This window comes from Pelodiscus sinensis, chromosome 9 (genome assembly GCF_049634645.1).
Source record: "Pelodiscus sinensis isolate JC-2024 chromosome 9, ASM4963464v1, whole genome shotgun sequence".
Lineage (NCBI taxonomy): Eukaryota > Metazoa > Chordata > Testudines > Trionychidae > Pelodiscus > Pelodiscus sinensis.
In genome coordinates, this window is record NC_134719.1 from 1147978 (window position 1) to 1169966 (window position 21989).

The window sequence follows — 21989 nt, forward strand, 5'->3', positions numbered from 1 at the left end:
CCCGCCAGGCAGCGGCGGATATAGGGCAGGGCGAGCGGGGCGGCTGCTTCAATAGGCCCCGCGCCAGCGCCAGGGGCGGACTGGCCCGGCGGGATACCGGGAATTTCCCGGTGGGCCGTCCGCCGAAGGACCGGCGGGCGGCTGCTGGAGGAGGAGAAGGAGATTGGGGGGGGAGGGAGGACTGTGACGGGGCGCCGCAGCCCCGCCCTTGAAATTCCCCGGCGCCGGCCAGCACGGCCCACGTGGGGCCGAGGGAGCGCATGCGCGGCGTGACCTCACGGCCCGGGACTTTAAAACCGCGCGGCCCAGCGTTGCACCTCTCTGATTTCTTACAGTAGGAAGTCAGTGCTTTTGCGGAAATTCAAGCGGCCAGTGTAGACGGCAGCTGGCAAGTTTTTCCGGAAAAGCGGCTGTTTTTCCGGAAAACGTGGCCAGTCTACACACAGCCCGTGAGGAGTGGGCACAGGGGTGGGATGACCCCTTTTTTCTATGTTTTCTCCAAAGGCCCCCCCGCAGAACTCTCATCCGCCCCTGCTGCCAGGGAGGGAAGCCTCAGCAGCCCCATTTTGCCAAAGGGAGAAGGGAGGCCCGGAAGAGGTGGGGTGACGTGCCCGGGGTTAGCCAGGAGGGCTGGAGGTGTGGGGCGTGTGCGCGTGTGCGGGAGGGGGAGCGGAAAGGGCGGATGCTTCTCCTAGTGGGAGGGGGGAAGATTCCTGTGCCTCCCCGGAGGGCTCCTGCCTTCTCCCCCCCCCCCCACCCCACCCCCGCTTCCTTCTTGCCCCCCCGTGTGCTCCGGATGCGCCCGGCTCCGGAGGGCGACGGGCCCGGCTGGGCCGGCGTGTCGGGGGATGGGGGGGAGAGCGGAAGCCGCACGGAGCCGGTGCCTCCCGAGTGGCGGCCCCCGCCCGAGCCAGCCCCTGCCGGGTGTGCGGGCCGCAGCCGGGGAGAGCGCCGGCGGGGTCGGGAGTCGGGAGTCGGGGTGCAGCAGCGCCGCCGGGCTCCTCGCCGCCGAAGCGGGGCTCAGGCCGGAGAGGGGAGAGAGCGCGAGAGAGCGGGCGGGGGCGTGTCCCGGGCGGAGGGGCGGAGCGGCGTGAGCACGTATGCAGATGCGGGCGCGAGCGGAGGCTTGTGGGAGCGGGAGCGGGCTGGCGAGCGGGGCCCGCCTTGGGCGAGCGGGGCTCGGTTGTGGGTGTCGGGGGCGGCTTGGGGGCGGGTGCGGGCGGTAGGGGAGCGTTTGGGGCGCGGCGGTGCGGGTGCGCGAGGCGGCGTCCCCCGTGATGTGAGAGGGTTTGGGCGGTGGGGGGCAGGCGGTGGTTGTGCGGGTGGAACTCATACTTACCTGGCAGGGGAGATACCATGATCACGAAGGTGGTTTTCCCAGGGTGAGGCTCATCCATTGCACTGCGGGTGTGCTGACCCCTGCGATTTCCCCAAATGCGGGAAACTCGACTGCATAATTTGTGGTAGTGGGGGACTGCGTTCGCGCTTTCCCCTGGCGCTCTCTGTAAAAAGTAGACAGAGCGGCGAACAAGCGAGGCTGAACGGTGAGGGAGTGCTCCTGCTCCTGTCCTCGCTTTTTTTCTCTCTACTGCAGCTAGTTTTGTGTTTTTCTTCTACTCTGTGTTCAGGCTTGGTCTGGCCTGGCCCGCGGTGGGCTCTTCTTTCTGCTTCTTCCGCCATCTCCCGGGAAGCACATCGCTTTTCTAAGCCTTTGATGCTCCTCTTCAGCCATCCTGCTCGTCTTACAGGAAGTTTCCCCTAACAGCTGGTGGGCTCCAGCCCCAGCCCCTTGTTTCTCGTTCTGGCCCCCCCAAGCTTCAGAAGAACCAGTAGTTCTCCCTTCTCTGCCTAGCAGCCTTTTATGGCCCTGAAAACTCTTAGCAGCTCCCCTCTGGCAGACTCCCTTCCAATCTTCCCTCAGAGGCTCATGCTTTCTACGCCCGCCCGGCACAGTCCGTTTCTCTTGCATTTTTCTGCATTCCCTGTCTCCGATTTGTATGAGCCCGCCTCCCTTCCCGCCCACAGGGCACAATGCTCCAGCTAGGCCGAATCCTCACCCTGTAGAGCGGAAGAAGAATTACTTTTCGGCTACGTCTACACGGGCATGATTTTCCCCAAAGGCTTTTAACGGAAAAGTTTTCTGTTAAAAGCATTTGTGGAAAAGAGCGTCTAGATTGGCACAGATGCTTTTCCACAAAAGCACTTTTTCCGGCAAAGCGTCCATGGTCAATCTAGATGCGCTTTTGCGCAAAAAAGCCCCAATTGCCATTTTTGCTATCGGGGCTTTTTTGCGCAAAAAAAATCTGAGCTGTCTACACTGGCCCTTTTGCGGAAAAGGACTTTTGCCTGAACGGGAGCAGCACAGTATTTCCGCAAGAAGCACTGATTTCTTACATGAGATCGTCAGTGCTCTTGCAGAAATTCAAGTGGCCAATGTAGACAGCTGTCAAGTTTTTCCACAAAAGCCGCTGCCTGCACTCAGCTGCTGGGCCCTTCCAGAGCAGGGAGCGGTGCATCCCCAGATGACCCATCAACTGGGGCACTAGGGACAGGAATGGCTGCCTTCTACCTGCACGAGCCTGGTGGACATACCCCTCCCCTGCACCACGTGGTCCTTGTCTGCTCTGGCCATGTTCTGACCCAGCTCCACCCTGCTGAGCCTGCGTACTTGAGAAAAGGCCCAGCATGCACTCCACTTTAGCTGAGACCACCCCCCACCTCCGTCATAGCAGTGGGCTTTCCCTGCTGCCTCTCAGCCACTGAGCCCCGGGGTGGGAGCCATGTGCACCCTGGCCAGGAGGCCAGCAGAGAATCCAGCTGCTGCCGGCCCTCGGCTGCCCCAGTCTATGAGCTAAAATCCCCTGGGCCGAGCCGAGCTCCCGCTCCTGGCACACCCAGAATAGATTCGGTCACATCCCTGGCACAGGCCCAGGGGAAGAGGAGCTGGAGCAGGGCCCCTGCCCAGGAGAGAAGCTGACCCCCTGGGCAGGCACTTGCTGGGTAGTTGGCTTCTAGCAGCTCCCAGGGCTTAAGCCAGCTTGTCTGCCACTGAGCCCTCATCCCCATTGGGCTCAGAAAACCACGTCTAGATTGGCACGGACGCTTTTCCACAAAAAGTACTTTTGCGGAAAAGCATCCATGCCAATCTAGACGCTCTTTTCTGCAAATGCTTTTAATGGAAAGCTTTGCCGTTAAAAGCATTTGTGGAAAATCATGCCAGTCTAGACGTAGCCAGTGGGTACTACGCTCTGCTCTGGCCATGGCACCGGAAGGGCCCAGCAGCTGAGTGCAGGCTGTGCAGTAAGGAGGGGTGGACTGTGACTGGTGTTTGTTTGGGGTGTGGGTTGCTAAGTGGCCGTAGAGCAGAGGCCTGGCAGGATGTTTGCGGGAAGCCCTGCCTGAGCGCTCTGGCATGCACTGACTCATCAGCTGACGCAGAGAGAGAAAGAAGCAGGCCTGGGCCTTGGCACAGCTGCACTGGGCTGGCCCACGTGCCAGTCACCCTGCACTGCTGTTAGTCATGGCTGCACTAGGGGGTGTGTCCAGGTGGGCAGAATGGTGCAAAGAAGTGAGCTATGTGCCTGACGGCCAGGCCTCCAAACACAGCCATGCAAGAAGAGGGGCTCTGGGCAGCACTGAGACCAGAGACATCAGAGCCCCCACGTGGTGACAGGAGAGTCATTCTGGTCAGGCAAGTGGCTGGGGGAAGGAGTCAGAGGCTGCGTCTAGACTGGAATGATTTTACGGAAATAATTTTAAAGGAAAAGTTTTTCCGTTAAAAGTATTTCTGCAAGGCTACGTCTACTCCGGCCCCTTTTCCGAAAGGGGCATGCTAATTTCACAGGTCGTAATAGGGAAATCCACGGGGGATTTAAATATCCCCCGCGGCATTTAAATAAAAATGTCCGCCGCTTTTTTCCGGCTTTTAGAAAAGCCGGAAAAGAGCGTCTACACTGGCCCCGATCCTCCGGAAAAAAGCCCTTTTCCGGAGGATCTCTTATTCCTATTCCTATTCCTTATTCCTTTGAAGTAGGAATAAGAGATCCTCCAGAAAAGGGCTTTTTTCCGGAGGATCGGGGCCAGTGTAGACGCTCTTTTCCGGCTTTTCTAAAAGCCGGAAAAAAGCGGCGGACATTTTTATTTAAATGCCGCGGGGGATATTTAAATCCCCCGCGGATTTCCCTATTACGACCTGTGAAATTAGCATGCCCCTTTCGGAAAAGGGGCCAGTGTAGACGAGCCCCAAGGCTGTCTAGACTGGCAAGTTTTTCCGCAAAATCATCTGCTTTTGCGGAAAAACTTGCCAGCTGTCTACACTGGCAGCTTGAATTTCTGCAAGAACACTGACGATCTCATGTAAGATCATCAGTGTTCTTGCAGAAATACTGTGCTGCTCCCGTTCGGGCAAAACCCCTCGGCTACGTCTACACTGGCCCCAAATTCCGGAAAAGGGATGCAAAGCAGGTAAGTCAGAATAGGGAAATCCGCGGGGGATTTAAATATCCCCCGTGGATTTAAATAAACATGTCCGCCGCTTTTTTTCTGGCTTGGGGAAAAGCCGGAAAAAAGCGTCTAGACTGAAAGTAAGAATAAGAGATCCTCCGGAAGAGGGCTTTATTCCGGAGGATCGGGCCAGTCTAGACGTTTTTTTCCGGCTTTTCCCCAAGCCGGAAAAAAAGCGGCGGACATGTTTATTTAAATCCGCGGGGGATATTTAAATCCCCCGCGGATTTCCCTATTCCCACTTTCAAAATTAGCATGCCCCTTCCAAAAAAGGGGCCAGTGTAGACGTAGCCCCATAAGTTAGGCAGCATGGAGACCACAGGGTGTACACATGTGACTGGTGTGTACACATGTGCAGCTGGGAATAGAAATGGTCGGCCCTCATGTAGGGGGGCTGTGTCTACACTGGCCACTTATTCCGGAAAATCAGCCGCTTTTCTGGAATAACTTGCCAGCTGTCTACACTGGCCCTTGAATTTCCAGAAAAGCACTGACGATCTAATGTAAAATCATCAGTGCTTTTCCGGAAAAACTATGCTGCTCCTGTTCAGGCAAAAGTCTTTTTCCGGAAAACTGTTAAGGAAAAGGGCCAGTGTATAAAGCACAGTAGTGTTTTCTGCAAAAAAGCCCCGATTGCGAAAATGACGATCGGGGCTTTTTTGCGGAAAACCGCGTCTAGATTGGCCACGGACGCTTTTCCGGAAAAAGTGCTTTTGCGGAAAAGCGTCCTGCCAATCTAGACACGCTTTTCTGGAAATACTTTTAACAGAAAACCTTTTCCGTTAAAAGCATTTCCGGAAAATCATGCCAGTGTAGACGTAGCCGTAGTGTAAGCCCCTCGGCTATGTCTAAACTGGCATGAATTTCCGAAAATGCTTTTAACGGAAAACATATTTAAATCCCCCGCGGATTTCCCTACTACGATAGTTGAAATTAACATGCCCCTTCCGGAAAAGGGGCCAGTGTAGACGAGCCCCTGGGCTGTGTCTACACTGGGTCACTTATTCTGGAAAATCAGCTGCTTTTCCGGAATAAGCTGCGAGCTGTCTACACTGGCCCTTGAATTTCCGGAAAAGCAACGATGCTCTACTGTACAAAATCAGCCGCTATTCCGGAAAAACTATTCTGCTCCCGCTCGGGAATAAGTCCTTATTCTGGAACACTGTTCCGGAAAAGGGCCAGTGTAGACAGCCCAGTAGTCTTTTCCGGAAAAGCGCGTCTACATTGGCCACGGACGCTTTTCCGGAAAAAGGGCTTTTCCGGAAAAGCAGCCTGCCAATGTAGACGCTCCTTTTCCGGAAAAACTGAAAACGGAATAGTATTCCGTTTTAAGCAGTTCCGGAAATTCATGCCAGTGTAGACACAGCCACATAGTGCAGGATTTTTGGTTTGAGGGGAAGGTAATCTTGGGCTAGGAAGGCTATGCGCATGAGGCCTGGCCAGAAAAGAGCCTGCTTTTACATCCAGAAGATACCTTATTCCAATGTAGACGCGCTTTTCCGGAAAAAAGCCCGGTCGTCATTTTCGTGATCGGGGATTTTTTGCGGAAAAGACTACTGTGCTGTCTACACTGGCCCTTTTCCGGAAAAGGACTTTTGCCCAGGAGCAGCATAGTTTTTCCAGAAAAAATACTGACAATTTTACAGTAGATTGCCATGAAAAGCAAGTGGCCAGGGTAGACAGCTGGCAAGTTTTTCTAGAAAAGCAGCTGATTTTCTAGAAAAACGAGGTAATCCTTGCAAGTGAGAAAAGAAAGCTTTCACAAAAAAACTTTTATTTGTGAAAGATAAACATCATAAAAAGAAGTTTAAAAACATAGAAAGAATTCGCACATTTTGTCTATTTTGTACAGTATTAGACAGCTTCACCGAAGTGAAGCCTCAAAAAATTGAATAGAAACTCATAAATGTTTCTCTCCACGGAAATCTTTAGTAAAAGGCGAAAGATTTATACGATTTGAAGAGAAACCCGAGTATACAAAACAGGCCGCACAGGCGCTGCCAGGCAAACAGCGTGTTCTTTTCACATCACGGTGGCTGCACCAAACCGCCCGCAAATCCTCCCCCTTCTGCAGCCTGTTGTACTGCCGCGCTGACAGCCGAGTTCTGCGTGAGAATCAGGGACTTCAGGAGCAAATTCTCTCTCGTGGACCAGGGTCTTGGGTCGCGGTGCCAATGCATCCTGGGTGTTTAAATGAGCATAACTGGGAACGCCCGACTGCGCAGAGGAGCCCTGGCCTACGAGCTGCGGCTGCAGCCCCTGGAAAGCGGCTCGGTGCTGGGCTGAGTAGCGGCTGCAGCCCCTGGAAAGCGGCTCGGTGCTGGGCTGAGTAGCGGCTGCCGCTCCCGCTGCAGCTCCAGCCGCAGCCCGCGCGCTGGCTCCCCAGGAGCCTCTGGGCCAGGAGCCTGGGGGTGCTGGGCTGCGCGCTTCCCTAGGGCGGGGCAGGCGGTCTTGGGGCGCCGGTCGCTGCCGCTCGCCGCGAGTAAGGGCCACTGAGCTGCCCGTCCTAGCTGAAGGAGTAGGCCCACCCCCTTTGCACAGTAGCGCTTGGACCCAGGCGCTGGCAGGCCCCCGAGCGAGATGCGCACTCACTGACGGGCGGCGCTGGCGCCTGTGTCTCCTGGGGCTCGCCGGCCCTCCCGACCAGCCCTTGCAGCGCTCGGGTGCGTCATCGCAGCTCCTGGCTGGTTTAAGACGCTGCCAGCGATACAGAGGAGGGGATGCGCAAATCGCTTCGTAACGACTCCCGGGAGCGCCTTTTGCAGCCCGCTCCGGGAGCAGGCGCAGGCGCAGGCGCGAGCGCAGCCTTCTGTGAACCGGAGCATGCGGGTGGGGGCGTGTTCCGTGCGGAGGGGCGTGAGCTTATTAGGCAGAGAAGAAGTTGTTCCCCCTGGAGGAACAGAACTAAGACGCAGAAATTGCTCCACTAAATTCTCAAGTCGGGTAAGCATCAGAAAAAATTCCCGCGAAGCAGAAGCCCTGTAGAAACCTTTGCCAAGAGACCGCAACAAGCAACACAACCGGGTCTGAACAGAAACAAAGCGCCACGAAACAAGCCAAGAAATAAAATCAAACGACCGCTAAGCACGAGTACAAACCGCGTCTAAACAAACCTGCTGTGACGAGCCTTCAGAACGACACTTTGACATCTGCCTTTCACAACGAGCACCAGGGGAAAGCGCGAACGCAGTCCCCCACTACCACAAATTATGCAGTCGAGTTTCTCGCATTTGGGGAAATCGCAGGGGTCAGCACACCCGCAGTGCAATGGATGAGCCTCACCCTGGGAAAACCACCTTCGTGATCATGGTATCTCCCCTGCCAGGTAAGTATGAGTTCCACCCGCACAACCACCGCCTGCCCCCCACCGCCCAAACCCTCTCACATCACGGGGGACGCCGCCTCGCGCACCCGCACCGCCGCGCCCCAAACGCTCCCCTACCGCCCGCACCCGCCCCCAAGCCGCCCCCGACACCCACAACCGAGCCCCGCTCGCCCAAGGCGGGCCCCGCTCGCCAGCCCGCTCCCGCTCCCACAAGCCTCCGCTCGCGCCCGCATCTGCATACGTGCTCACGCCGCTCCGCCCCTGCGCCCGGGACACGCGCCCGGGCACGTGCCCCGTCGGCCGGCTGAGTCTGGCGGGGCGGGGCGGGGTTTAGCGTGGGGCGTCTGGGGCGCGTGGCCCGGGGCCGAGGGAGTCTCCCGCGCGCCTCTGCGCGGCTCCCTGGGTGCCAGGTAGAGTCGCCCCCGGCTCCTCGCTGCGCCCCGGGATCCGGATGGGGCGGCTTCCCCTCTGCCTCGGCAGCGTCGCCCAGAGATCGGGGGGGGGGGGGGGGAGGGGGACACGGGCTCAGGTGCCGGGGGGGCATGCCCCCCCCCCGCCCAGCTCTGTGCCAGCCCCGACAAAGGGGCCACACCGGGCCGGGCGTGTGTGGCCGGCTGCTGGAACCGCACCCTGGACCTGGCCAGGCTGGGCACGAGCTGCCCCCTGTCCCCTGCCCCTAGGATCTCTGGGCTCCAGAGCCACCGGGAGCAAAGCCCTCGGGGTGGGGGCAGGGAACACCGTGTGCCAGCCCCAAGCTCGGATCCGGGGCGGGGGGACCCTCCTGAGCCCCACTCAGCCGCATCAGAGGCACCAGTGAGAGAGGCAGGGCTGTGGGCTGGGAGTGAGGGGCTCTGGCTGAGCTGGGTGATGGGGGGAGCCAAGGGCTGGGCTAGCTGGGGCTGCCCTGTGGGGTGAGGGGCGCCAGCAGTGCCAGCCATAGCAAGGCAGGCAGAGCAGCAGAGGGCGCTGCAGGCTGGGCACAGCTGGGGGGTGCACACAGGGCCCCAGATCTTGCTCTGCAGCTGGTTCAAGCCAAGGAGTCATCTCACCCTGGCCCGGGGCGTGAAGCAGGCTCCTAGGCGGGGGCGGGCTCTCAGGGCACCTGTTCACGCCAGCTGATGCTGAGCCCCTGTGGTCCTGCCTGGTCCCCTCACTTCTGCTCTGCGCTGTGTCCAGCTACCTGCGTGAGGGGTCCAGGCAGCCCTGTGGGGCGGGGGGAGGGCGGGTGCTGGGCTCTCTCTTTCAGCTGCTGATCACTCAGCTGCACAGGGGCCCGATCATGGGAAGATCAAGGGCCCAATCCTGCCCCGGCCCTACTGACCAGTCCCCTGCGCACACGGAGGGTGAGTGAGTCTCTGAGGCGCAATGTGCTGGAGGACGAGCACCCGAGACCCTGCCTCTGGGGCTGCCACCTCTAGGGTCCCCAAACACCAGGCCTGGGGAGGTGCTGCCGAGCCCACAGGCCTGGCCACTGGCCATGTGCCTGAGGCCCCTGCCTGCTTCCCCCAGCCGGCAGCCTGGCCAGAATGACTCTCCTGTGACCACGTGGGCGGATGGCAGCCCTGCCACCGTGCCCGGCTCTGGTGCCTTGGGTCTCAGCGCTGCCCAGAGGCCCCCTGCTCCCGTGGCTGTTTGCCGGCCTGGTGATTGGGCGCGTAGCTCACCTCTTTGCACCCCTCTGGGCACGCCCATAGTGCAGGCACAACTGACAGCAGTGCAGGGTGACTGGCACGTGGGCCAGCCCAGTGCGGCTGAGCCAGGGGCTGGATGCCACCACTTCATGGTCACTTAGCAGCCCACACCCCACACAAAGAGCAGTCACAGCCTGCCCCTCACTGCACAGACGGCATTCAGCTGCTGGGCCCTTCTGGGGGGGTGGGAGAGGACCAGAGCAGGGCGTGGTACCTCTCCAGGTAACCCCCCTACTGGGGCACTAGGAACAGGAAAAGCTGCCCCCCACTTGCATAAGCCTGGTGGGCAACCCCTCCCCCGCTTGCTGAATCACCTGCACCACATGGTCATGGTCTGCCCTGCTAAGGTCCTGTCCCAGCCCCACCCTGCTGAGCCTGGGCACTTGGGGAAGGCTCAGTCCCCACCGCAGACTTAGCAGTGACCCCCACGTCCGTTTCATCCGTGGCCTTTCCCTGCTGCCTCTCAGCTCCCGAGCTCCCGGGGGAGGGGGGGCTGTGCCCACCCTGGCCGAGGGGCCAGCACAGAATCCAGCAGCTACCAGCCATCGGCTGCCCCAGGCTGAGCTAAAATCCCCTGGGCCGAGCCAAGGGCTGAGCTCCCGTTCCCAGCACGCCCAGAATAGATTCGGTCACGTCCCTGGCATGAGACCTAGTGAAGAGGAGCTGGAGCAGGGTCACTGTCCTCCCCCCCAGGAGAGCAGCTGAACCCCTGGGCAGGGCCCTGCTGGGTAGCCGGGCTCTAGCAGCTCCCAGGGCCTGAGCCAGCTTGTCTGCCACTGAGCCCTCATCCCCATTGGTCTCAGCACACATCTTTGCAGCCTCCTGCCTGGTCCTGGGGCCAGTGTCCCTGCTGCCCATCCTCTGCCCCTGAGCACAAGCTGAGCCAGCGAGGTCGGGGCTCAGTGTGGCCGACATGGGGGGGATGCCCAGAGCTCAATGAGCTGCACCTTGCCCCAAGGTGGGTTGGGCTGCAGGCTGACTGGGGTCCCTGGAGGGGGAGATCTATCAGTGCCTCTCCCTGAGCCTGAAGCGCTGCTGCTGCATATGCTGGGTAGTGCACAGCTGGCTGGGTAGGCTAGACAGACAAACAGGTACAGGGAGATCACGGACATGTGGCGCTGTGCCCACTGTTGTTACCAACCCGGCCGCCAGGTTTCCTTTGTACCAGGCTTGGGGGACCCATTCTCCAGCACAGCCCCTCGGTGGGCTCTGGCTGGTATCAGCCTAGCAGCCCTGGCATATATGGGGAAACTGAGGCACAGAGTGAGACTAGGACTTCCCCGGGGCTTCATGGGAGCCAGTAAATGAAACCAGACTGGCAAGTTTTCCCGAAAAGCTTTTGCACAGAGGGGCCAGTGTAGATAGTTCAGATTCGTTTTGCGCAAAAAAGCCCAGATCAGGGTTTTTTTCTGACAGAAAAGCATCCGTACCAACCTAGACGCACTTTTCTCAAAAAGCTTTTAACAAAAAACTATTCCATTTCTGGAAAATCATGCTAGTCTAGACATAGTTAAGTTATATCTAACCGATAACACGTAAAGTGCACAGAAATCAAGCACAACCACCGTTATAAACAAACAAAACAAGAAAACAGCTAGCACAGCATTTTTTTCTCTATTTTTCACAGATAGTGCCAGGGGAAAGCGCGAACGCAGTCCCCCACTACCACAAATTATGCAGTCGAGTTTCCCGCATTTGGGGAAATCGCAGGGGTCAGCACACCCGCAGTGCAATGGATGAGCCTCACCCTGGGAAAACCACCTTCGTGATCATGGTATCTCCCCTGCCAGGTAAGTATGAGTTCCACCCGCACAACCACCGCCTGCCCCCCACCGCCCAAACCCTCTCACATCACGGGAGACGCCGCCTCGCGCACCCGCACCGCCGCGCCCCAAACGCTCCCCTACCGCCCGCACCCGCCCCCAAGCCGCCCCCGACACCCACAACCGAGCCCCGCTCGCCCAAGGCGGGCCCCGCTCGCCAGCCCGCTCCCGCTCCCACAAGCCTCCGCTCGCGCCCGCATCTGCATACGTGCTCACGCCGCTCCGCCCCTCCGCCCGGGACACGCCCCCGCCCGCTCTCTCGCTCTCTCTCCCCTCTCCGGCCTGAGCCCCGCTTCGGCGGCGAGGAGCCCGGCGGCGCTGCTGCACCCCGACTCCCGACCCCGCCGGCGCTCTCCCCGGCTGCGGCCCGCACACCCGGCAGGGGCTGGCTCGGGCGGGGGCCGCCACTCGGGAGGCACCGGCTCCGTGCGGCTTCCGCTCTCCCCCCCATCCCCCGACACGCCGGCCCAGCCGGGCCCGTCGCCCTCCGGAGCCGGGCGCATCCGGAGCACACGGGGGGGGCAAGAAGGAAGCGGGGGTGGGGTGGGGTGGGGGGGGGAGAAGGCAGGAGCCCTCCGGGGAGGCACAGGAATCTTCCCCCCTCCCACTAGGAGAAGCATCCGCCCTTTCCGCTCCCCCTCCCGCACACGCGCACACGCCCCACACCTCCAGCCCTCCTGGCTAACCCCGGGCACGTCACCCCACCTCTTCCGGGCCTCCCTTCTCCCTTTGGCAAAATGGGGCTGCTGAGGCTTCCCTCCCTGGCAGCAGGGGCGGATGAGAGTTCTGCCGGGGGGGCCTTTGGAGAAAACATAGAAAAAAGGGGTCATCCCACCCCTGTGCCCACTCCTCACGGGCTGTGTGTAGACTGGCCACGTTTTCCGGAAAAACAGCCGCTTTTCCAGAAAAACTTGCCAGCTGCCGTCTACGCTGGCCGCTTGAATTTCCGCAAAAGCACTGACTTCCTACTGTAAGAAATCAGAGAGGTGCAACGCTGGGCCGCGCGGTTTTAAAGTCCCGGGCCGTGAGGTCACGCCGCGCATGCGCTCCCTCGGCCCCACGTGGGCCGTGCTGGCCGGCGCCGGGGAATTTCAAGGGCGGGGCTGCGGCACCCCGTCACAGTCCTCCCTCCCCCCCCAATCTCCTTCTCCTCCTCCAGCAGCCGCCCGCCGGTCCTTCGGCGGACGGCCCACCGGGAAATTCCCGGTATCCCGCCGGGCCAGTCCGCCCCTGGCGCTGGCGCGGGGCCTATTGAAGCAGCCGCCCCGCTCGCCCTGCCCTATATCCGCCGCTGCCTGGCGGGGGCCTTGGGCGGAGAACCACGCTGAAGAGCAGGAAGAGGCTCCCAGGCCGAGGTGCAATTAGCGGAGCTTTGGGAAGCAACAGAGAAACACCATTCAGGTCGCCAGGTGTCAGGGAGGTGCGGCCCCCGCCCTCCCCCATCCGCATCCGCATCCGCATCCAGATGTGACTCTCGGCCCGCAGGTAGAACGGAAGGCCCGTTCCTTCAGAGGCGTTCAGCGTCGAACGGACTTGATGGCACGGGAAAGAGAAACGCAAAACGCGTAGCCGTGGGATCGGCTTACGCGGCAGGACTGCATTTCGCGGACCGTAGGCCGACCTTCCTGGTCCGGTTGGGCGCGTCTACGCCGCAGCCGCGGCTCGAAATAAGCTACGCCGTTTGAGCCGCGCCAACGGCGCTGCTTCTTTCGAAAGAGCTTATTTCGTCTGCACCGTGGAACGTGTTCGTCAGTGTTCTGGGGAAAGGGTGAGGCGGCAAACGCTGCGGACGGTGCAAAAAGGCCGCCTGATACTTTCGTCCGAAGCGGGCAGCGAAGAGCTACGAAGGGAACTCGCAACACTCCGAGGGGCGGGAAGGGACAGGGCGAGCTGGTTGTCGCAGGGTGCTTAAACACCCTGCAATCTGTTTCCCGGCAGCCACGGAGTTGGGGCCTAGGCCGGAGGATGTTGCGAAGGCCGAGATACCGAGGCAGTGCGATGAAATGCCTCTTCCCCCCCTTCCCCCCCACCCCCCTCCGTACTCAAGGAGCTGACTGGGGTGACACCTGAGACATGGAGGATTATTTCAGAAAACTCGCGGCAGGCGGAAGAGATTCCCGAAGAGGGGGAAGGGACAACCTATCGAAAGGGTATATCTGCTGTCTTCAGGAAAGCTGTGGGTACCGTCTCGCGTGACTTGCGCACGAACGCGCTCGCTAGCCAAACGCAAGCCGGGCTGTCTTCAGGAAAGCTGTGGGTACCGTCTCGCGTGACTTGCGCACGAACGCGCTCGCTAGCCAAACGCAAGCCGGGCTGTCTTTGGGAAAGCTGTGGGTACCGTCTCGCGTGACTTGCGCACGAACGCGCTCGCTAGCCAAACGCAAGCCGGGCTGTCTTCAGGAAAGCTGTGGGTACCGTCTCGCGTGACTTGCGCACGAACGCGCTCGCTAGCCAAACGCAAGCCGGGCTGTCTTCGGGAAAGCTGTGGGTACCGTCTCGCGTGACTTGCGCACGAACGCGCTCGCTAGCCAAACGCAAGCCGGGCTGTCTTCGGGAAAGCTGTGGGTACCGTCTCGCGTGACTTGCGCACGAACGCGCTCGCTAGCCAAACGCAAGCCAGACGGACCTACCGTCAGGGGGCTGCTAAAGGGTCAGGGATACCGTTCCCGGGGAATAGTTATCGCCGTAGTGCCCAGCCTCGCCGGAAGGGCGTAACGAGCGGGGGTCCGGCAGGGATGCCTTGCGGGCCCGGTTCCCTTCCTCGGCCATTCGGATGGGCGGCGTAGAGAGTACGCTTATCAAGACTGCGGAGGACCCCGAGCTGGGAGGGGGTTGCAGGTGCCGTGGAGGACGGGATCCTCGCAATTCGAAATGATCTGGACAAAGCGGAGAAATGGTTTGGAGAGACTAGGATGAAGTTCAATGAGGCCGAATGCAAAGTACTCCGCTTACGAACGATCGATCCGTTGCTTGCGCCGGCGTGCACGGTGGCAGAGAGGGAGGGGGGGGGAGAGAGAGAGAGAAAATGGGAAACGGCTGTCTAGGAAGGAACACCGCGGACAAGAATCGGCGCAGCAGGGGAGAGGGCCAGGGAGAGGCTGGCTGTCACAGAGGACCGCGAGGTAAACGGGAGTCGGGAGAGTAAGACGGTTGCCGGAGCAGCGAACGTCGTTCTGGGGCGGGCTAGCGGCGGCAGCAGCGTCGTGCGCAAGACAGGAAGGCTGCGTCTACACTGGCCACTTATTCCGGAAAATCAGCCGCTTTTCCGGAATAACTTGCCAGCTGTCTACACTGGCCACTTGAATTTCCGGAAAAGCGCTGACGATCTACTGTAAAATCGTCAGTGCTTTTCCGGAAAAACTATGCTGCTCCCGTTCGGGCAAAAGTCCTTTTCCGGAAAACTGTTCCGGAAAAGGGCCAGTGTTGACAGCACAGATTTCTTTTCCGCAAAAAAGCCCCGATCGCGAAAATGACCATCGGGGCTTTTTGGCGGAAAAGCGCGTCTACATTGGCACGGACGCTTTTCCGGAAAAGCATCCTGCCAATGTAGACGCGCTTTTCCCGGAAATAATTATAACGGAAAACTGTTCCGTTTTAAGCATTTCCGGAAAATCATGCCCGTGTAGACGTAGCCGAAAAGTAATTCTTCTTCCGCTCTACAGGGTGAGGATTCGGCCTAGCTGGAGCATTGTGCCCTGTGGGCGGGAAGGGAGGCGGGCTCATACAAATGGGAGACAGGGAATGCAGAAAAATGCAAGAGAAACTGACTGTGCCGGGCGGGCGTAGAAAGCATGAGCCTCTGAGGGAAGATTGGAAGGGAGTCTGCCAGAGGGGAGCTGCTAAGAGCTTTCAGGGCCATAAAAGGCTGCTAGGCAGAGAAGGGAGAACTGCTGGTTCTTCTGAAGCTGGGGGAGAGGAGGGGGGCTCCAGGACGAGAAGCAAGGGGCTGGGGCTGGGGCTGGGGCTGCAGCTGTAGGTGCAGGTGCAGGTGCAGCGAGGGCCGGCCGGCCGTTAGGGGAAACTTCCTGTAAGGCGAGCGAGCGAGCGAGCGAGCAGGGTGGCTGAAGAGGGGCACCAATGGCCTAGGAAAGCGACGCGCTTCCCGGGAGATGACGGAAGAAGCAGAGAAAAGAGCCCACCCCGGGCCTGGCCACGCCGGAGCGCGGAGCAGGCTCCGAGAGCGGAGAAAAAGAAAGGCGGAAAGCGAGCGAAGTTCGCCGCAGAGCGAGGACACGAGCACCAACGTCCCCTCTCCGTTCGCTCGTCACTCGGTCTATTCTTCACAGAGAGCGCCAGGGGAAAGCGCGAACGCAGTCCCCCACTACCACAAATTATGCAGTCGAGTTTCCCGCATTTGGGGAAATCGCAGGGGTCAGCACACCCGCAGTGCAATGGATGAGCCTCACCCTGGGAAAACCACCTTCGTGATCATGGTATCTCCCCTGCCAGGTAAGTATGAGTTCCACCCGCACAACCACCGCCTGCCCCCCACCGCCCAAACCCTCTCACATCACGGGGGACGCCGCCTCGCGCACCCGCACCGCCGCGCCCCAAACGCTCCCCTACCGCCCGCACCCGCCCCCAAGCCGCCCCCGACACCCACAACCGAGCCCCGCTCGCCCAAGGCGGGCCCCGCTCGCCAGCCCGCTCCCGCTCCCACAAGCCTCCGCTCGCGCCCGCATCTGCATACGTGCTCACGCCGCTCCGCCCCTCCGCCCGGGACACGCCCCCGCCCGCTCTCTCGCTCTCTCTCCCCTCTCCGGCCTGAGCCCCGCTTCGGCGGCGAGGAGCCCGGCGGCGCTGCTGCACCCCGACTCCCGACTCCCGACCCCGCCGGCGCTCTCCCCGGCTGCGGCCCGCACACCCGGCAGGGGCTGGCTCGGGCGGGGGCCGCCACTCGGGAGGCACCGGCTCCGTGCGGCTTCCGCTCTCCCCCCCCCCCCCCCATCCCCCGACACGCCGGCCCAGCCGGGCCCGTCGCCCTCCGGAGCCGGGCGCATCCGGAGCACACGGGGGGGCAAGAAGGAAGCGGGGGTGGGGTGGGGTGGGGGGGGGAGAAGGCAGGAGCCCTCCGGGGAGGCACAGGAATCTTCCCCCCTCCCACTAGGAGAAGCATCCGCCCTTTCCGCTCCCCCTCCCGCACACGCGCACACGCCCCACACCTCCAGCCCCCCTGGCTAACCCCGGGCACGTCACCCCACCTCTTCCGGGCCTCCCTTCTCCCTTTGGCAAAATGGGGCTGCTGAGGCTTCCCTCCCTGGCAGCAGGGGCGGATGAGAGTTCTGCGGGGGGCCTTTGGAGAAAACATAGAAAAAAGGGGTCATCCTCCTCCCCCCGCCCCTCGTGCCCACTCATCACGGGCTGTGTCTAGACTGGCTATTTTTTCCGGAAAATCAGCCACTTTTCCGGAAAAACTTGCCAGCTGCCGTCTACACTGGGCGCGTGAATTTCCGCAAAAGCACTGACTTCCTACTGTAAGAAATCAGTGCTTTTTGCGGAAATACTATGCTGCTCCCATTTGGGCAATAGTCTTTTTCCAAAAGAATTTTGCGCAAAACGGCCAGTGTAGACAGCATAGTACTGTTTTCTGCAAAAAAGCCCCAAACGTGAAAAAGGCGATCGGGGCTTTTTTGCGGAAATCCGCGTATAGATTGGCCATGGACAGTTTTCCGCTGAAAAGCATCCTGCCAATCTAGACGCACTTTTCAAAAAATGCTTTTAACGGAAAACATTTCCGTTAAAAGCGTTTTTGGAAATTCATGCCACTGTAGACCTAGCACCCAAGATTGTCAGTGCTTTTGCGGAAATACTATGCTGCTCCCGTTTGGGCAAAAGTCTTTTTCCGAAAGACTTTGCACAATAGGGCCAGTGTAGACAGCAGAGATTTCTTTTCCACAAAAAAGCCCCGATTGCGAAAATGGCGATCAGGGCTTTTTTGCGGAAAAGCGCGTCTAGATTGGCCACGGATGCTTTTCCAGAAAAAGTGCTTTTGTGGAAAACCTTCCGTGCCAATCTAGACGCTCTTTTCCCAAAATGCTTTTAACGGAAAACGTTAAAAGCATTTCCGGAAAATCATGCCAGTGTAGATGTAGCCAAATAGTATAGAGCCAAACAATAAGGAACACATAGGCTGCGTCTAGACTGGCAAGTTTTTCCGCAAATGCAGGGTCTTTTGCGGAAAAACTTGCCAGCTTTTTACACTGGCCACTTGAATTTCCACAGGAACACTGACAATCTCATGTAAGATTGTCAGTGTTCTTGCGGAAATACTGTGCTGCTCCCGTTCGGGTAAAAGTCCTCTTGTGCAAATGCTTTTGTGCAAGAGGGCCAGTGTAGACAACGCGGTATTGTTTTGCGCAAAAAAGCCCCGATGGCAAAAATGGCGATCGGGGCTTTCTTGTGCAAAATCGCGTCTAGATTGGCACGGACGGTTTTCCGCAAAAAGTGCTTTTGCGGAAAAGCTTCCGTGCCAATCTAGACGCTGTTTTCCGCAAATGCTTTTAATGAAAAACTTTTCCGTTAAATGCATTTGCGGAAAATCATGCCAGTCTAGACATAGCCATATACTAAAGAAGAAGCTTTTAAAAGAGTAGAAACAAAAAACAGGACTATGTAGCACTTTAAAGACTGACAAGATCGTTTATTAGGTGATGAGCTTTAGTGGTACAGACCCACTTCCTTAGATTAAATTGTGGAAGAAAATGGGCATGACCATATATAGCAAAGGGATACACTCAAAAAAAGTGAACACATAGAAAAAGGACAAATTAAATTTTAGAACAAAGGAGGGATGGGGGGGGGGAGTTAAATGTCTGTGAGCTAATGATATTAGAGGTGATAATTGGGGAAGCTACCTTTGTAATGGGTAAGAAAATTAGTGTCTTTGTTAAGACCGGATGTAAAGTGTCAAATTTAAGCATGAATGACAGTTCAGAGGTTTCTCTTTCAAGTCTGGTGGTAAAATGCCTTTGAAGCAGGATGCAGGTAATCAAGTCATTGAGACAATGCCCTTTCCGGTTGAAATGGCAAGAAACTGTTTTTTCTTTGTGATACTGTCTGATATCTGTTTTGGGTGCATTGATTCTTTGGTGAAGCGTCTGAGACGTTTGTCCAGCTATGTACATTATCTTACCCATTACAAAGATAGCTTCCCCAATTATCACCGCTAATATAATTAGCTCACAGACATTTACCTCCCCCCTCCCATCTCTCCTCTGTTCTGAAATTTGATGTGTCTTTTTTATAGGTGTTCACTTTTTTTGATTGTATCCCTTTGGTATATATGGTCATGCCTATTTTCTTCCACAATTTGATCTGAGAACACGAAAGCTCATCACCTAATAAATCCTATTTGTTATCCCTAGGTAGTTCTAGTTAGCCTAGATTAACACAACTACTCTCTATTACTATTAAAAAGAGATAGCACCTGTTTAGCCATACAATATAACGTGATCAAGTAGATGCTGTCATTTATAAAGCGTATTACAAAAGACTAATTCTTCAGTCCTATTTTTTCACACTATTGGGTAGCTTCACCGAAGTGAAGCCTCAAAAAATTGGGTACAAACTCATAAATGTTCCTCTCCACGGAAATCTTTAGTAAAAGGCGAAAGATTTATACGATCTGAAGAGAAACCAGAGTATACCACAATCACGGCAGAGGCGCTACCAGAAAAACGGCGTCTGTTTCGCAACTCACGGTGGCTACACCGGACTGTCTGCAAATCCCCACCCCTTCTGCAGCCTGTTCTCTCCCGCGCTGACAGCCCGAGTTTTGCGTGGGAAACAGGGGCTTTAGGCGCAAACTCTGCCCCATGGACGCGGGTGGCGAATCTCTGTGCGCAATGCATCATGGGTATGTAAATGAGCTCCCCTGGGTACGCCCGAGCGCGCGGAGAAGCCCCGATCTCCGAGCTGCGGCTGCAGCCCCTAGATCGCTGCCGCGGGCCGGGCTGGGCAGCTGCTGCCGGTCCCACCGCTGTTCCGGGCGCAGGCCGCGCGCTGGTTCCCCTTGGGCCGGTAGCCTGGGGGTGCCGGGCTCCGCGCTTCCCTCGGGAGGGGCAGGCGGGCTTGGGGCGCTGGTCGCTGCCGCGTGTAAGGGCCGGGGCACGAGCCGCTGAACTGCCCCGGGGGCGGGCGGGTCAGCCACGGAGCCTACAGAGGATCCAGCCCGCCCCGCGGCAGCGAAGGCGGCGGCTTGTCCCCAGCCTCCAGCGCTGCAGCCTGCACCTGCGGCCCTTCTCGGTAGCCCGCCCGCTGGGATCGAGCCAGACCCCGGGACACCCGAGTGCGATTCTCCCCCGCCCGGGCCGGCTGGTGCTGCCCCCGGTTTGCTCGGGCTGTTTAAACACCTCAGTGTCCGCCCCTAGGAGCTTCCGCTCCCTAAAGGAGCCGGGTTCGTTCACAGCGCGGAACAGAAACCCTGGCCCGGGGTCTAGCGCGGGGTTTGCAGCCCCCTCGTCTGGGAGCGTCACTGGAACCAGCCTCTGACACGTTCTGGAGAAGCCAAACCTGTTTTACTGGCCAGTTTTGCCATCGGCCCCGGACACTTTAGCACCCGCATTTGGCAAGGAATTAAAATACGTAACCCTTAGTACCAAGGCACTATCATCACAGCACACAACACTGCTGATCGAATGGTACACTACTGCAAACAGCCCCCGCAAACACTGTAACGAGCATGTTTGACTTGTAATGCTGCCATATTTATGTTGAATTTAGTATCAATTCTGATTTTTTCACACCATCAGGCAGCTTCACCGAAATGAAGCCTCAAAAAATTGGGTACAAACTCGTAAATGTTCCTCTCCACGGAAATCTTTAGTAAAAGGCGAAAGATTTATACGATTTGAAGAGAAACCGGAGTATGCAAAAGCTGCCGCAGAGCCGCTGCCAGGACCAGTACGTTATCCTCTAAGGTTAGGGTGACTGTGCTGCTCACCTGCGGAACCCCTCGCTGTTAGGAGAAATGGACTTGGACCTTTTCAATCCGAGTTTCAAAATCAGAACCCGGGTCACTGGGAGCAAAGCCCGACTCTTGGAGGCAATCGCTTCACTGCTCGCAGTGCACTATGGGTAGGCAAATGTGTTTCTCAGCTGAGCCGACTGGATGTTTTTAGCTTTATGGTCGTTTTTTTTTTTTTTGCTGTTTCTTTCTTTATTACGCGAGCCGGTTCTTTGCGCTGTTGTCGGTGCTGTGTGTGTTTTCCCGGGGAAGGTCCTGTATGATCCACGTCCTTTGGGTTTTCCAATGGGTTTAGTTAGGGAAACCAATGGGTTTAGTGATAGAAATGGAGCCGTGTGAGTCTGGGGTAGCTGAAGCAAAATGCAGGACAATGTAGCACTTTAAAGACTAACAAGACGGTTTATTAGATGATGAGCTTTCGTGGGCCAGACCCACTTCCTCAGATCAAAATGGGTTTAATTAGGGTCAGGGGTAGCTGCACTGGCCGGCCCTTTGCCCAGCCCTGGGGGACCGAGCTGTGAGTTAATTTTTAGCATGCGCCAATCTCAGGACCGATGCCCACGGGGTACCCACGGGGGCACGGCTCCATCAGCCTGGGTTGTGGGTGGAAGGATCCCCCACCGAGCTCCGGCCCTCTGGGGCGGTGAGCGGCCTACGCCGAGGGGAGACGCGCAGCTGGTGGCAGGAGCGGAGCGCCCCGGCGGCGCAGCCATAGCGGTTTACGGGGAGGCCTTGGGGATGCCTCGTCCTAATGCGGCTCCCCACGTCCCCACCAGGTGGCGCTGCTGCCACAAAAAAGCCCCCGGGGCCGGTTTCTGCTCCAGGACTCTTGTGGCATCCTTCTCCCTGAGCAGCGCTGCGGGGGGATGACCGGGTGGGGGGGGGGTGTTTTCTTTCCAACCAGCCGGCTCCCCGGTCTGGGGTGCTACACGCACCCCCTGCAGCCCTTCGCCATCACCCCAGTGCCCCAGCCGCTTCCTGCTCCTGGTCTTTCGCCTCCCAAGGCGCCTGCGAGGGAGGGAAGCGTTATTAGTCCCACTTCGTGGAGGGGAGCAGGGAGGCTCACAGATGCCCAAGGCTAGCCAGGGGACCGCGCTGTGCATAGGGGCTCCCGGAGGGCAGGGCAGCAGTGGTCCCTAAGCGCCGCCCCGTAGTGACCTGGTCCAGCTGCCCCGCGCTGGGCAAAGGTGTCGGTGGTTCGCAGCACTGCCTGCAGGGAGCGGTTCTGTACAATCCTCCGGCACCTCGGCACTAGTGACCGGAGCAAGTCCCAGTAGCGCTGGGGGGGGGGGGGCGAGGCACGGGCCTCAGGCGGCAGGGCCAAGGACGGTGTGGGCCGGGGGGTGTGTGTGTTAAATTCCCCCACCTGTAGCGCTCATGGAGGCGTAAGCCCCGCTGCTGTGGGTCACCGCAGGGGAGCAGCCCCTTTAAAACAGCCCGGCTGTGTCTAGACTGGCAAGTCCAGCTGTCAACACTGGCGGCTTGAATTTCCGCAAGAACGCTGACTTCCTACTGTCTGAAATCAGTGCTTCTTGCAGAAATACTACGCTGCTCCCGTTCGGGCAAAAGGGCCAGTGTGGACAGCTCAGATTTGTTTTGCGCAAAAAAGCCTCGATGGCGAAAATGGTGATTGGGGCTTATTTGCGGAAAAGCGCATCCAGATGGGCAACAGACGCTTTTCC

General features: G+C 58.5%; 7 non-coding genes across 7 annotated transcripts; 1 reads left to right on the forward strand and 6 right to left on the reverse strand.

Moving 5' to 3' along the window:
- The first annotated feature begins 1331 nt into the window (after nt 1-1331).
- LOC142830701 (U1 spliceosomal RNA) lies at nt 1332-1495 on the forward strand. Its single transcript, XR_012906143.1, has one exon. It is a non-coding gene; the product is annotated as a U1 spliceosomal RNA (small nuclear RNA).
- A 4868-nt stretch (nt 1496-6363) lies between these two features.
- On the reverse strand, nt 6364-6479 carry LOC142830707 (U5 spliceosomal RNA). Its single transcript, XR_012906149.1, has one exon. It is a non-coding gene; the product is annotated as a U5 spliceosomal RNA (small nuclear RNA).
- Nucleotides 6480-7672: 1193 nt separating this feature from the next.
- On the reverse strand, nt 7673-7836 carry LOC142830705 (U1 spliceosomal RNA). Its single transcript, XR_012906147.1, has one exon. It is a non-coding gene; the product is annotated as a U1 spliceosomal RNA (small nuclear RNA).
- Nucleotides 7837-11153: 3317 nt separating this feature from the next.
- On the reverse strand, nt 11154-11317 carry LOC142830702 (U1 spliceosomal RNA). The gene has a single exon (XR_012906144.1). It is a non-coding gene; the product is annotated as a U1 spliceosomal RNA (small nuclear RNA).
- Nucleotides 11318-15635: 4318 nt separating this feature from the next.
- LOC142830703 (U1 spliceosomal RNA) lies at nt 15636-15799 on the reverse strand. Its single transcript, XR_012906145.1, has one exon. It is a non-coding gene; the product is annotated as a U1 spliceosomal RNA (small nuclear RNA).
- Nucleotides 15800-18870: 3071 nt separating this feature from the next.
- LOC112547374 (U5 spliceosomal RNA) lies at nt 18871-18986 on the reverse strand. Its single transcript, XR_003091113.1, has one exon. It is a non-coding gene; the product is annotated as a U5 spliceosomal RNA (small nuclear RNA).
- Nucleotides 18987-20094: 1108 nt separating this feature from the next.
- On the reverse strand, nt 20095-20210 carry LOC112547375 (U5 spliceosomal RNA). Its single transcript, XR_003091114.1, has one exon. It is a non-coding gene; the product is annotated as a U5 spliceosomal RNA (small nuclear RNA).
- Between the last annotated feature and the right edge of the window lie 1779 nt (nt 20211-21989).